The following is a 16,909-nucleotide window of genomic DNA, read 5'->3' as shown; positions in this document are numbered from 1 at the left end:
TTTCTGCTGTTCCAAACATAGCCATAGGGACAGAGGGAGTGGATTTCTCGCAATCATGTGGTTGAGACATCGGTGACCGTGTAATCTTCATATTTAAAATAAATTAGATTTGATCTCTATTGTATACTTCAAAAAATTCTAAGTTTAAATATGAATCATATGATTTTGATCAAACTAATGCAAGTGCATGATTGCAACAAACTCATGTCCCTTCTTTTATAAATGAGATTTGTTGCGGTCAATATTTGACGTATTAAGTGCATTTGAGGTTGTTGGGTCAAGATTGGACATCATATGTTTTAATACACTTTTTAATTTTATAAAATAGAAAAGTCAAACCTAAAATATAGACCGGTCTTGATTCAACGATCAAGTACGTGTGACTTTGTGAAAGCGTGAAACTTGTGAAGGGGGCATATGTGGTCCCTCCTTGTATACATATGGATAAAAGTTGGACCATGATTGGTTGTCATCAATTCTTTAAGACATTCACTTATTAAGACTAATATGGTCATTGGATTGAGATCAAACGATCTAAATTTTGAATTTGGTATTATTAAATTTAAATAAAAATCAACTTTTTATTGAAATGTTGATCGCTTGATCTGATCAACGATCATCGTTGTCACGAATGCATCGAAAAATTGATAGTTATGAATTTGATTTGATAAATAGTCTTAATAGGGAAATTAGTACTTAAAATTGCAGGCAAGTGCCAAAATAGCTGTTCAACTTTTTGAAATTACAAATACCTCCTTAAATTTGTAAAATATGATTTAAAATGGTCTATGTGTTAATTTTTATCTTTAGAAATAATGTTGTGGCATGTTAAAATTAAAATGTCACTTTTGTCAAAAAAAAAAATTGTAAAATGTCAGTATCGACTCATTTGTCCATTGAATATAAGTCATATTATTTGTGCATACCTTACGCCGAATAAGATTAATAAAATTATGATGATATGATTTACTTAGCCTTTAAAAAAAATTACATTTCCTTTTAAAGAAACAAAAGCTTGAACTCATGATTGGTTTTATTGAATTATCTCCAATACTTTTTGTGATCTGATCGTTCAAATCTTCTCAAGCTTTTGATCTTGGGTCACATATTTTTGAAGCCTGACTCCATTGTAAGCACATGTTCAAGTAACTAACTCTAATCATTCAAAATAAGCAAGCAAGATACATACATGATATTGTAATCAAAGTCAGCTACTAAATTAAAGCCATTATAGCCTAGTTGATGATATCATGACAGAAACAGAATGACTACATCTAAAAGTTATAGGCCATAATGGAAAGGATAAATGGTCTTTTACCATAGCAGAAGTAGAAAACCTCATGTCCCAAAGAGAAGAAACTTCACTTTCTCCTTGGTGATCCTTTTGAACGTCACTGAAACCACTCTCAGATGGAATCATCTTCTTGCGAGGGGAAGTGATGCTACGAAGACTATGAATACTTTGTAAAGGCACGGCATTAATGGAGACTGTCTCAGAAGGACTGTCATTATCCTTGAGTTCAGCCTGCTTGCGTGTCCGAGTTTCTACCCCACCTTGAGGTATTTGTAAACTTCCAATGGGCTCACTTGCCTTCTTCTGTCGAGGCCTTCTTTAGGTATTCCTTAAACTCCTTATCGCTTAAAGGAGGCTTCTTTCCTGTAAAGGCAACAATAAAAAAGAGAATTTGGTTGGTTACTCGGTCATAAAACAACAAAACTTAAATGAAAAACTCGCAAAGCCGGCTTTGAAGGTCATCAACTTTGAAATCATTAGTTATTAAATCTTTTTATCGAGGAAATTTATATCTTCCTACAATAATGATCAATACTTCAGGATGGGAGGGATCACCATGAAATCAGAAAAACCTTTGTCTGAAATTTTTGTAAGAACATAATGCAGTCAAGAGTCCTCACCTTGGTAAATCCCCTACTATTATTATGCAATTGCGTAGGAGCCACATTTGCAGCAGCGTGCATAACATCATATTCAAACTGAGTGAAAGGAAACCAGAGATTAAGATCATACAAGCATATATGTAAGTAAACTTGGAAGTTACTCCAATGGACCCTGAACACAAACAGGTTCTGCCTCCCTACTCGCTACGACATTCTATCAGGATCGGGGAAAACTATCAGAGATGGTTACATCTGTGAACGTCTGAATAACCGGCAAGGACCTTGTATTGGGAAACTGCCAAGTACGGGTAACAAGTTAGCATAAAATAATGTCCTAGCACTCGTTTGGTTTCACAGTGGCAAGATGTGATCGTAAGTCTACTACAATCAGACGTGGTTTGACATAAAAGACCAGTGTAGTTTTGGCTGCAATGAAAGTGAATCAATTCCAATACCAAACTTGAGTTTACTTCAAAGCTTTCACGGTCACCGAAGATCAATTCTAGACATTAGTCGTGGGTGTCACATACCTCTTCTCTTTATTACACATTCAAAAACAATTTAGAGCCAAAGTATCCAAATAACATGCAGTGATAAGAATCAATTTTACTTGAATGCATCCAAACATAAATCAATTTACCTTAACTCACTTTAAAACCATAATTAGTCCGACCAAAATCAATTATATCAAAAAAATGAATTTTGGTCACAGCATAACTAAACACACACTAAGTTACTCATGTTTACCCAAAACAATCAGGCCTTAAGCACAACTCTTGTCTTAAATTTACCAGAGACAAACAAATGAGATTGGTTGTGACTTAGTGTTGCCCTTAATCACTCTTTTTTCCAATAGATTTCCTTTCTTCCATAAAAGAAAATTCTATTTGAGGTGTGTCAAATATTAAATATGAATCCCTCTCTCAATCGAAAATAAAAGATAATTTTATTCGAGGTGTGTCAAATACTAAATATGAATCCCCCACTCAATCGAAATTTAGACATCAATTCGTCACGTTGTGAAATTGAAATTTGGACACTAATTCGTCACGTTGTGAAATTCTAACCTCTTTCACTAGACCTAGCTTCCGTTGGTACCCCTTCATTAGTTAGTACACATTTGTTCGCGGATGTTTTAATATGTACTATCCATATTGTTCAATGAAATGAATAAACTTTGCTCTAGTAAAAAAAAGGAAAAAAGAGAGAGGGCCAATTAAACACTAAGACATTACGATCCACAATTTGTTTCATCCAACAAATACAAAGAAATCAACCGTGAGAAACCACGGAGAAAAGAGTGACAAATACAGGGAAAACACTCAAACCACAATTTATTTATTGATATGCTTAAGTTACATAATGCACACAACTTTGTACTAGCATTGTGCAAGCATATATTATGAACTTGGCATTTATTCGATTACACTCGTCATCCCCTAACTTGTAGTAGCAAAAGGGAATGTGATAGTTTTAAGAAGTGGTCGTCCCAATTTTTCCATGATAAATTTCTTTTTCAGACGAAGCTGCTTCTCTTTGTATAAAGTCTCTGCCAACTTTTCAAGAGCCTCAGCATTTGTACCTTGGTTTGTTTTTTCCTCTGGCACATTGGTATCTAAATTCATTTTCAAAACTGGTTGGCTCAAAAGGCTCACTCCTACCTTTGCAAGATTTTCCAAGTTTGCTTGTGTAGCATTATCCATGGAATCCATGGATGGATTCAAGTTATATTCCTGCACATTAAGATCGATCATTAGAACGTTTTGTACATGGGAATGTAACGAAAAGAAAAAATTGCATTCTTTAGAGTACTAGGAATTTTTTTATCGAAACTTGTTTTATCAAAATAAAATTTGAATTAATTAATAGGTATTTTGATAATGATATGATTAAATATGATGAAATTAGTCTGAATTTGGTTATATTTTAGTCCAACTTATCTCCCAGACTTTTTTTGGGACTTATAATTTAGTGCATAGGAGTACAATGATGTAAGAGAGTCATGAAATATGGACTATGATTCTTCGCAATCATTTTTTTTCTTCACGCATTTACTCAATCAGGACAATAGTGATTAGATTGAGATCGGACAGTTCAGATTTTAAACTTGGTATCTTATATTCTCTTATATATATATATATATATATATATGTGTGTGAATTTGGATTGTTCGATCTTGGTCCACTGACCACAAAGTTGACTGGAGAGAATCCGATTTGATGAAATATTTATAAACATTGTACTATATATGAATTCTAAGGTAGTTATCAGAAGATTGGCGGCCTAGGAACACATTGACCTAGAGGGGTATTTGCATCCTATAAATATATAAGACACAAAGGTGAGAACGCATGTTGTTTAGCCAAACTCATCTTAATTAGAAAAAAGAGATTTCCATGTCTTTTAATTACTGTTACGATGTGTTTTTTATTAATTATTTTTTCTAAACGATTATTCTTTTATGCTTTTTCCACTTATATTTTTTATTATAATCATGATTTGCAACCATGAATACCAACTCAATTGTTGCAGGGTTAGGGAAAAGTGAGGTTAAACAATAGCAGCTGTTTTTATGTTTTTAACTATTTATTTTTTCCTAAGCAATTTGTTTGCTCGTAATCTATAATTTCTTTATTTTTTTTATCATGTTCATGATTTACAGACATGTTATGGCTAAATGTGTTTTACCAAATATTTGTTTTGTCAGTCTTTTGACACGGTTTGCTAAAAAACAAAACAAAGTCTTTTGACATGATATATAACCCAAATATTGTCGTAATTTATAACGTCAAATACTATACTGGGATTATTTTCTGATGGTGAAGATTGTAATAATGCGACTGAAATGTCAAAATATCAAGAGTTACACTCATTTGAAATAGTCATAATGGATGTTGAGATTATCATTAATTTTTTCGTTTTAAGGTTCTTATACGAAATTAAAAGTGTTTCTTGATAAATCTAATTTTGGATTTTGATTTTTTTTGTTCAGGGAAACCGATTCATGAAATAGCTAAAAAAAGTCTCATATACATGGTTGTAAAACAAATGAGAGAATGTGTTGTCTATACTATTAATTTGTTCCATGATGTCAACACGTGAGAATATCGGACTATAGAGACAATTTTAAGATAGATAAAGTGTATGAATTAAATTTACAAGGGTTGGCAATAATGTTTTACCATGAAATTTGTTTCATTTCACTCCACGAGTTGGTATCTTCCAAGATGATTTTGACATAAATTTGTTGGTTGGTGAATTTGTTTATAAAAAACTTCATCTATATTATATATATATATATATATATATATATATATGTATATATATATATGTGTGTGTGTGTGTGTGTGTGTGTATATATATATATATATATATATAAGGTTGACTTGTTCTCTTTCCAAAAATGTCATCAATTTTCAATACAAATAACGCATGTAACAAATAGATAAGAATAAATGTAAATATTAAAATAAAAGTGTAACAAACAAAAATGTCCAATTTTTTCCTTTATCATTTAAAAAGTGCAACAAATTAGATGATTGTATCTAAACATACTTTTTCATTATCCCAATTATACCCTTGAAGAACAACTTTTTCTATAATAAAGATTGTTGTTGGTGTCATTTAAAAAAAAAATTAGATTATATTTTTTTGTTATACTATTGGTTTCATTGAAATAGACAATCATGTTTAGTTTGATTTGCTATAATTTGAAAACAAAAAACATTTATATTTTTACTTTTAATCAAAATTTAAATTTCATAAAAAATTATTGTTCATAATATTCAAACGTTAGTGCAATAAAAAGAGCGGAAAGACGGACACGTGAGCGCCCGTCTATTCGCTAATCATAATAATACAAACTATCACACTATGATGTTATTGTTTATTATATTCAGACATTATTGGTTTGCACTACCAAAAAAAAAAGACATTATTGGTTTAATAACTACAATTGAAAACAAAAGATAGAATATGTTAGAAATAACTTTCAAGGCCGAAATTATTGTCTTTGAAACAATCCATCAACATAGTCAAATCATGAATGTTTCTAGGGTTTGATGATTGAAGATTTTTCTCCAAAGTTGTATTCAAAAAACTAAAGGTTGCATAGAAGATAATATGAAAAAGGTGTGAAATATGTAATTGAATTTAGTTTTTCATCCCTAAAATCCAATCATGTGATTAGTAATTACATAAGTAATGTGTTGCATATATTATCAAATCTCTCTCTCTCTCTCTCTCTCTCTCATATATATATATATATATATATATATATATATATATATATATATATATATATATATATATATATATATTGCTGCATGTATATCACATTGATTTTTGGATCAAGGTTCTTCCATTTTTAATTGTGAACAAACATGTTAGATTATTATTATTTTTAAAAAAATCACGTTTAAACAGTGCCCACTTTAATTTATACCAAACTAAAGATTTTCTATTGCACTCAAATATACAAGGAATAATTTTCAGGTTCCTCTCTGCGAGATATTATTGCTTAATTTGTTCCAGGTATTTTCATTCGTTTTAAATTTCCTCTTAAATTTTGCGTGATTAGGCTTTTTTATTTTATAACGAATTTTGTGTAACTGTGATGTTGTAATTTCAAACAAAACCTATATGACACTTGCTTTTTCCATTCTAGTTATATTCTGAAATTTTGTTTGATTAGGGTTTTCCAACCTTTGTATTGGAGATTTAGCGAATTTTGTGTAATTGTGATGTTGTAATTTCAAACAAAACCCCTACGACACTTGCTTTTTCAATTATAGTTATGTTCTGAAATTTTGCGTGATTAGGGTTTTCCAACCTTTGAATTGGGGCTTTAAAGAATTTTGTGTAATTGTGATGATGTAATTTCGTTGTAGGAGCCTCTGGTAGAAGAAATACTTATTGTTGTATAAGACTTATCTTTGTGTGTTTGTTGTTGTTAACCTTTTAAATATAAACTAGATTTTGATTTGCATTCCTCATTGTTTTTGAATCAAATTAAAAACAATATTTTTTGCTTCATAACAAAGGAATTTGTTGCCTCAACAAAAAAAAAAAACAGAAAAACTCATTTGTTTGTAACAAATTTATATATAATTATAATAGATAATTGTTTTATGGTGAGGCTTAACCAATCTTTACAACCACATTGGCAATTTACCTAAAAAACAACCAAGGATCGCATCTTTGTGAGTACATTTTTCCGCTTAACTTAATCATGTATATTTCAAGAGTTTATACGGTCCCCAAACAAAAGTTATTGGATGTTAAATATCAATAGTTTAAATGATTTTAAACTTATTAAATGATCCAATGAAAGTCTTAATTGATATAAGTTAGACACGTACATTATACGTGAGTTTAACTATGTTGTCTACCCTTGATTTTGATATGCTTGTACAATACTTCATCTTACTTTATTTTTTTTATATTAATAAGTTATGAAATGATGCAAAAAAAGTTCAAAAATATAATTGTGTAAAACACTTGAATTTGTTTTTTTTTTTTTATAAACTTAAGTTTAACTTCTATATACATACAAAACTTTCATTCAAATAATCATAAATTTATCAGAATTTTAATGTTTGACCATATAGTCGTCTCATCTGTAAGATTTGAAACTCACTCAATATTTTGCTGTTAAAATGTATTAACTTCTTACATGTTTCTTGACAAATGTAAAAGTTCGACTCTTAGTGTGATTTTATCTTTTGTACATGTTGTGAGTTGTTTAATTTTCTTTTAGAAGTCATTAAAGTTTAAAATAAGTTTGTATCTTATCTGCCCCTTTTATTGATATTTTATTTATTGTTTTGATGGTAACTCGCTCGTTATTTTGCCTTTGAAATGTCTTAACTTCTTGCATGTTTTTTAACAGATGTAAAACTTTGACACTTATCAGAGTGTGTGTCTCCTCAATGTTCATTCTATATCATAAGAGATTGTTGCGGAGCAGTTGGCCTGGTGGAAGGTGTTGACAGGCAATTTGGAAGCAGTTGCTGCAAACCTATAAAGAATCAAAGCACGGTTGAAAGGCCGAATAGGTTCTTTTACAAAAGCTTATGATTGACTAAAACCTTTGAGAGACCTAATGTCTTATCGCTCACCGCATATCAAGACTACCAAAGAGGGGTACAAAGTTGTCTTCCAAAGAGTGGTCTTTAATGTGATATCTTCACTGACATTTTATTGGTGGTCATAAAGAAGACGAAAACCAAGGTTTCAAAGAAAACACATAAAAGAGCTTTTGAAGGAAAGAAGTCTCAGATGCTACTCTACGATTGTATTGTGAACAATATCATCTTGACTTGCTCTTTTTAGATTAAGGTTTGAAGAAATAAAGAGAATTGAAGGAAGATAAATATCGTGGATTATATGTTATGAGCTATGTTGTTAGCTTGAGAATTGTATTTTGTCTCGTTGTAAGAGCCTTTGGTAGAAGAAAAACTTATTGTTGCATAAGACTTATCTTTGCGTATATGTTGTTGTTAACCTCTTAAATATAAACTAGATTTTGATTTGCATTTCTTATTGTTTTTGAATTAAATTAAAAATAATAGTTTATGCTTCATAACAAAGGAATTCGTTGCAACAACAAAAAAAAAACAAAAAAATTAGTTTGCTTGTAACAAATTTGTATATAACTATAATAGATAAATGTTTTATGGTCAGGCCTAGCCCATCTTTACAAACAACCGAGGATCACATCTTTGTGAGTACATTTTTCCACTTAACTTATCATGTATATTTCAAGAGTTTATACGGTCCCCGAACAAAAGTTATTGGATGTTAAATATCAATAGTTTAAATGATTTTAAACCTATTAAATTAATGATCCAATGAAAGTTGTCTTAATTGAGATAAGTTAGACACGTACATTAGACGTGAGTTTAACAATGTTCTCTACCCTTGATTTTGATATTCTCGTATTATACTTCAAGTTTCTATAACTTTTTTATATAAATAAATTGTGAAATGATTCAAAGAAAATTCAAAAATATAATTGTGTAAAAACACTTGAATTTGTTTGTTTGTTTTTTTATAAACTTAAGTTGAACTTCTATATACATATAAAAATTTCATTCAAAACATCATAAATTTATCACAATTTTCATGTTTGACCATATAGTCGTCTCATCTATAAGATTTGAAACTCACTTAATATTTTGCTGTTAAAATGTATTAACATCTTGCATGTTTCTTGACAAATATAAAACTTCGATTCACAGTGTGATTTTATCTTTTGTACATACTGCAAGTTATTTAATTTTCTTTTAGAAGCCATTAAAGTTTAAAATTAGTTTTTACCTTTTATGCCCTTCTTTGTTGATATTTTGTTTTTTGTTTTGATGGTAACTCACTCGTTATTTTGCTTTTGAAATGTCTTAACTTCTTGCATGTTTCTTGACAGATGTAAAACTTTGACAGTTATCAGAGTGTGTGCCTCCTCAATATTCATTCTACATCATAGGATATTGTTGCGAAGCAGGTGGCGAGGTGGAAGGTGTTGACGGACAAATTTGAAGCAGTTGCCGCAAACTGTAACGCCCTATTTCTATTACAGCGATAAAACACACGAGTAAAAAAATTATTCAAGAAATAGACGCTACGTCTCAACAAAATAAAAAACAACATGCATATATAAAATATCTCAACAGTCGCAGCGGATACGAAATCATATATCTCCAACATATACATGCCATGGTCAAAATACATCAACATATAAAATTATCCAAGTCCCAACAAGTGGACAATTTCAACAAAATAAAACAGAATCCAACAATAACATAAAGACACCGACAACCTAATCGAGCATAAATCTACGACTCCAAACGATAACGGAGATAGCTCCCGCTATCCAAGCACTCACCAAAAGCATAACCACTGGGGGTAAGCTTTACATCAATCATAATCAACATATGAAAACATAAGCATTTAAGGATTCATACATATCACACATACATAACCATCTCTCCTAGAATACTAGCATCACATGATTATTATCCCCCATTACTTGCACTTCAAGCTATCACATTATTATCATAACATAACCGACGTATTTGATCTTTAAACAAGTCATCAACAAGAGTTCATCATTTATCAACATCAATCAATGAAAATGTTTCTCACCTCATTACTCATCTAGCATTCTTAACTCAACAAGTACAATTCATCATTTCAAAGTTATAAGCAAGCAATCATCATTATCAAAGAGTCACCACATCATATATACATATATATATATATATATATATATATACATATACAATTCTCATCTCATCATTATTATCAAAATAGTTATCATCAAATTGATTCACCAAGTGTATAAGCACAAACAAGTAATACATGCAATTAGAGCATAATTCAATTATTCACAACCGTCAACAAAATCCACCAATGTACATATACACCAATCCACATAATCATAACGTTCACCGAATTCCACGAATGCACAAATTCATCAAGTCACATATTCAATTATGACACGACTCGTCAATTACTCAAATGCATGCAATGGTCTAGACTCTTCTAGATGCATGCGGTACCGTCAACAACAACGTCTAGGTCGTCACCCCATGATGCCAACTGCAGATTATATGTAAGAGTACACCTCCTCTTACAATTCAACTATGTAAAAGTACACATCCTTTTAAATTTCAACATATGACTCAATATGATTATGATGCATGGACATACAACAACGACCCGATAATGCACAACTTCAACATAACAACTACCAACGACAATGTAAAAGTACACCTCCAATTACATTGACTAGCTCAACAACATTTGCATTATCAAGTATTCATGTCCACACATTCAACAAATCACAATTCAAATAAGAGTCATCAACATGGATCAACATACATGAACATCAACTACGCAATATATCTCAACAATTCCATATACTTCTCATAAACCAAGTAAGTGGAACAATACAACACTTTATGATAAACATCATATTCAACCATCGACAATCATTCATGTATCCTCAATTAATCATATAAGACTATTCACGAAAGGTTTATAAGGTAATCGGCTCAAAAGAACCATTTTCAACAAAGTTCGTCTATCATTCTCCCATTTCAAAATAATTGAAGCTATTGAACCAAAACCAAGTAAACAAGATCCAATGCCTCAACTAAGTATACCTCTAGGTCACATATAAGTGCATTAGAGAATACTTTGGTGTTTCACCGGCTAATTATAACGGAATCATGAGATTCACCAAGTTCGTCTCTTGGTATCATTTTGCAAAACCATACATTTACAAAACAAAACCAAGTTAGAACCTTCACACCATAAGTTGAATACTCTAACACACCTTATTTGAACTCATAGAACATAAGCTTGAAGTTAGGAAACAATCCATAAGGTTTGGGTCGACTTAGAAATAGTTATGTGGATTTTTCGTAAAATTTCACCAAGACCTTCTTGGAGTATTTTCATCATAACTCAAAAACTAAAAATCATTTTCAAGTCAAACCAAAGCCACTGGAAAGCTAACAAAATTATCTAAAACTTTCATGTTTACACCGAAGGTCAATTCAAAACAAAAACGTGTGAAAAAGACGCAGGAACGCGAAATAGGGGATGCTGCCACTGTGCAGCTAGCCCCAGCGAGTAAATCACTCGCCATGGCGAGTAAGCCCACAGGGAGCACCTCCTGCTCGCCTCCAACTCTCCTCCAGCTCGCTGTAGCAAGTTGTGACAGTCTTGTTACGGGAAAAACCCATTTTTCGCCCCAAAATCCCAATTTTGACTTCCTAATGCTCAAATTTGATCCCAATGTTTGTTTAAACATTTCTAAACATGAAAAGACACTCAAATCCATATAAAACTTGAACCAAAACATCCTTTCAACAAAATTCACCATTTGACCCATTTTCATGAAAACCTTCAAAATCAACACAATTTCATAGCAAGCTCAAAGATTATGATTACCCAAGGTTTCAATCATCAACAACAACGTCTCACAACAACAACATCAACAACCAATCATGAATTCATCAACAATTCATCAACAACAACATCTCATTTCATCAATTTTGAGTGAAAACATAAAGCATACATATATACACATTTTGAGCATGTAATTTCATCATCAACAACTTAATTAACATCAAATTCACATACCTAAACATTGCATCAAAGCATAAGCACGAATTTCACCAATTAATCCCACCATAATCAATTATACAATTAAGCACTTATGTAGAGAATTAGGGTAGAAGCTACAACTAAGTGATTATGATTAAAGTCTAACCCCTTACCTTAATTCTTCACCAAATCAAGCCTAGGCCTCACTTTAACTCCAAAGACTTGAATCCTCTACCTTCCTCTAACTCTCTCTAGCTTTCCTTCTTCAAACCCTTTTCTCCTCTCTTGCCCTTTCTCTCTATACCTCTTCTCAATTGTGAAAAATGAATATGTAAACCCTATTTTCTCTAAACACTAGAGTTTATATAGGCTCTACATAATTGAGCTCAACTCACAATGCCTTAATGGGCCTAACCCATTACTAATTTAATTCGAAATGTTTCTACCCACTTAACGGTAAAATGTAATAATAACGGTCACTTACCGGTTATAAAATAAATTACTACAACCCCCTGGTAACTTAGTAAAATAATAATAGTTCTCACTAAGCACTAAAAATAATCCTCATCAAATTACTAAATTACCCCTACTCTCAAAATGACCAAAATACCCCTGAGTCCAAAATGACTAAAATACCCTTCTAACACCGAATTCTACAATTCCCATCCAAAAATACACACAGAGACAATTAATCACATAAGAGCACATATAAACACACATAAATAAATAATAGAACAAATCCAGCGAATAATCGGGTTGTTACACAAACCTGTAAAGAATCAAAGCATGGATGAACCGGCAGATAGGTTCTTTTACAATAGCTTAGGATTGACTAAAACCTTTTAGTGACCTAATACCATTTCGCTCACCGCATGTCAAGACTACCAAAGAGGGTAGAAGGTCATCTTCCAAAGAGTGGTCTTTGGGGTGGCTTCTTTAGTGACGCTTTATTGGAAGTCATAGAGAAGACGAAAACCAAGGTTTCAAACAAACAACTCGTTGAACACATAACAAAGCTCTTGAAGGAAAAAGTCTCGGATGTTAGTCCAGGATTGTATTGTGATCAAGACCATCTTGATTTGCTATTTCTAGAATAAGGCTTGGAGAAATAAAGAGAATTGGAGGAAGAGAAACATCCTGGATTATATGTTATGCGTAACTTATGTTGCTGCCTTGATAATTGTATTTTGTCTCGTTGTAGGAGCTTTCGGTAAAAGAAAGACTTATTGTTGCATAAGACTTATCTATTCACGCCTATTCACGTTTGTTGTTGTTAGCCTCTTAAATATAAACTATATTTTGATTTGCATTCCTTATTGTTGTTGAATTAAATTAAAAACAATATTTTATGCTTCATAACAAAGGAATTCGCTGCTTCAACAAAAAAGAAAAATTTGTTTGCTTGTAACAAATTTATATATAACTATAATAGATAAATGTTTTATGGTGAGGCCTGACCTTTCTTTACAAATACATGGGCAATTTACCTAAAGACAACTAAAGATCACATCTTTGTGAGTACATTTTTCCGCTTAACTTAATCATATATATTTCAAGAGTTTATACGGTCCCCAAATAAAAGTTATTGGATGTTAAATATCAATAGTTTAAATGATTATATCCTTTATTATTAAAGCCAGACTTGATGTGCTGGCAGTGTTGCCCTAATCACTTCCAAATTTCCCTCCTAATCCCATATTAATTGCTAACGTAAACTGCCAACTACCCCAGTTCATCTCAGCCGTTGCTATCATGATCTTTCATGTACCTAGATAAATCAATATCTTCGCTCACATTAATTGCTCCTCAGCTGCTAAAACCCACTAAACCACGTGCATTAAATTTGACCTTACATATGCCTCTTTCAACTACCTATGGTTTTCAAATGTGTGTTTAACAAGCTTTACACCGCTGATAAATGCATTTCTCTCTCATGCTTTCTTTCTCCTTTCTACACTATCCATTTCTCTTTCAGTCTCTCACTCCCTCTTTCTTCTTCTCTTTCTCAACCTTTGCCGTCTCTCATCAATCAATATCTGATTTCTCTCAACCATCACAAAATTCATCCTTCATTCTCACTCTCTCGCCGCAAAGGTTGAGAAATGGATAGTGTAGATCACAAAATTCATCCTTCATTTCCATCATCTCTCCAATCGTATTAACGGCGTTGTTAACTTTGCTCGGTAATGGTGGTTTTAAGAGGTTTCCTTACAACACGAAGCGGCGGAGGTCGGAGCTTCAATTCACGATGTTCGTTCCGCCGTTGAAAGGTAATAATCTATTTCGCTTCTATTTTATTTTGTTATATTTTCTAGGGTTTATCGATGCCAGAAATTGATTTTATCTGCGGTAATTGGAGTCTGAAACTGAACAAATTTTGATGATGCTATTGGGTTTTGTGTTGTTGTTGTTGTTGTTGTTGTTTCCTTGCTTGCTTGGTGTATTTATGATAACTGGACTGATTTACAATTTTGTTGTTGTAATGGACGGTTTTACACTAATTTTTTCTTTCTCCTTTTTGTTTTTTTAGGTTAACCACCTTCCTCTGCAAATGTTGGAATGGACATTTGCAGAGTTGTCGAAGAAGATCAAGATGAAATAAGGAGTTTCAGGTATGAATTGGAAGTACATAAATATTTTGACTCAAATGAACTACTTGAAGTACGTATAGTTAAAAAAACTTAAAAGATTACTACCCTTCTTTTGATACATCTAGAAATTGTATCTACCGTGTTTAAGCTTGATTAAGATTTTTTTTAGTAGGAAGAATAAGGCCTGCACATTACATTACAAGTCTAATTTTCTTTTGAACTTATTCATTTTGTTTTCAGTTATAATCTATATTGTTTTAAGTTTATTTTTAGTTCCAAAGAACTTATTGAAAGGTAGTGAGATTGTTTCATTTTTTTCATGAAGGTAGTATGATTATTTTTTCATGAGATTGTTTTATTTGCAGGGTTTAGGGTAAATCGTAACATATGAGCTTCATTGGGTGTGATTTTGACAGGTTTGATTGTATTGGAGTAGCTCAAATACATCAAGCATCTATATCGAATTCCAAATCTCACTATCAGGTATAGTGTTTTTCCCTTCCACATATTCTCTATTTTGTGCATTCATTACATATCACAAGATTTGACTGAATTCTGTCCCATTTTCTTCAATTGCAAATGAGACCTTGGTGGAACAAATTAATGTGATTGTCTTATACTTCATTTTCAGAACTAAGTTCAGCAGACATGATTATCTATTGCATTTTGTTTAATTTAACAAGAAATCTAGAAATGTCATTTTTATTTTGCTATGACATTTAACATGAACAAAGTGAAGTTATAGAGATTAACTATACACAATTCAATATGATCAGATGTTTATGTTGCTCTATCAAGAGACATTTGCAGGTCAACTCTGGAATTAGTTGATTTCTTGATAGAGCAACATAAACATCTGATCATATTGAAGATCTGTTGTCAAAATTAAATGAGGCAAACAAACAACTTAAAATTAAATGAGCTTTTTCCAACTTGGAAAAGTGACTATCTTCTCTGTTTGCACTTGCTTATTCCTTTTCATTGTTGACTTTGGCTAAATGAATATTGTTTGAGGTTTCCTTTTAATATATAATATGTATTATTATCTTATTTCTCTATTGTTGAAAGTCCTATATCACGTTGCCATCTGATTATAATGTTCTACTAGATGTATGACAAACATATAGTTGGTATTAGTGATTGTAATATCTCCAAAGTCAATTCTTGATGGTTATATAGAATATTTCATCTGCTAATATGGTTATTGTAGGCGTGTCTCATGATGTTGGGAGTGGTTTAACCCTACTGTCTGTGAGACCAATTCTAATTTGGTTCAGTTTTTATGCCAAGTGTTTTTTGAGCTTTTTGACAGTAGGGGAAGTTTTTATGAGATTGTAGTTATTCTCTACATATGCTGTTTTTCCTGTCATTTGAAGCATCATTTGGCGCGTATGTTAACATTTTTTTCATTAAAGAGTTTTGATTATGTGTTTTTTTTCTTTTCTTTCTACTTTGGCGTTTGCAGATTTGTAGGATTGTTTAGGGGCTTCAGGTGTGGTATGGCAGCCATTTCAGTTACGCGCTCTAGCGGACAGGTTTAGCAGGTTTTTCTGCCAAGTTTTTTACTGCTTTTTACAAGGAAGTGTTTAGTCTATGTTTTCATCATAAGTTGATTTTAGTGATGCTGGTTTTTGTTGTTTGACGTGGTATGTTGTTACTTGCTTTATGTATTGGTAGTTATTTGCTTCATAAATTACTTAGAGCATTGATTTACCTTTCTTAGAGGTAGTTTCCTGTTAAGGTTTATAATTCATGTCCTTACCATTTGTACATTTGTAACGATTATATGTTCATATAAAGATCAGAATCAATTGATAATAATCTTCTTTAAATTTTGCTTGAGCAATTCTTTTTAATTTACTCACTCTTATGCTTTTTGGTGAAAACCCAGATGTCTTAAGGTCAATATTTTTAAAAATAAAATTGATTTAAATAGTGTATCTCTATTATGCTTTTTGGTGGTGTTTTTAAATAGACATGTTACATCTTTGAAAGAAAAGAAAAAGATGATTAAATATTAACAGTGACTTCAAATATTATCTATAGAGAAGTATTTCATGTGTGATAACTAACGTAAAATGTATGGTTATTTTAATGTCATTATGATATGATTAATGTAATACATTTTTATCATATGACATTTTTACTACAATTTTTCATCGCGTTAAAACTTATTCGGGCATGTTTTAGTTGATAGGACCCGTGCGATAGCACGGGTCAAGAGTCTAGTCTTATTAAATGATCCAATGAAAGTTGTCTTAATTGATATAAGTGATCCTTAATATATTTATTTTTATATTTTATTATCT

General features: G+C 31.6%; 1 long non-coding RNA gene across 1 annotated transcript; it reads left to right on the top strand.

Annotated features, from left to right (window-relative positions):
• Window positions 1–13,942: 13,942 nt before the first annotated feature.
• LOC146896357 (uncharacterized) lies at window positions 13,943–16,144 on the top strand. The gene is made up of 4 exons (XR_015021860.1): window positions 13,943–14,279; window positions 14,540–14,621; window positions 14,966–15,083; window positions 16,066–16,144. It is a non-coding gene; the product is annotated as an uncharacterized LOC146896357 (long non-coding RNA).
• Window positions 16,145–16,909: the final 765 nt, after the last annotated feature.

This window comes from Medicago sativa, chromosome 8 (assembly GCF_051527215.1).
Source record: "Medicago sativa cultivar Bolivia chromosome 8, Bolivia_mono, whole genome shotgun sequence".
Classification (NCBI taxonomy): domain Eukaryota; kingdom Viridiplantae; phylum Streptophyta; class Magnoliopsida; order Fabales; family Fabaceae; genus Medicago; species Medicago sativa.
This window is presented reverse-complemented; position numbering and strand designations above follow the sequence as displayed.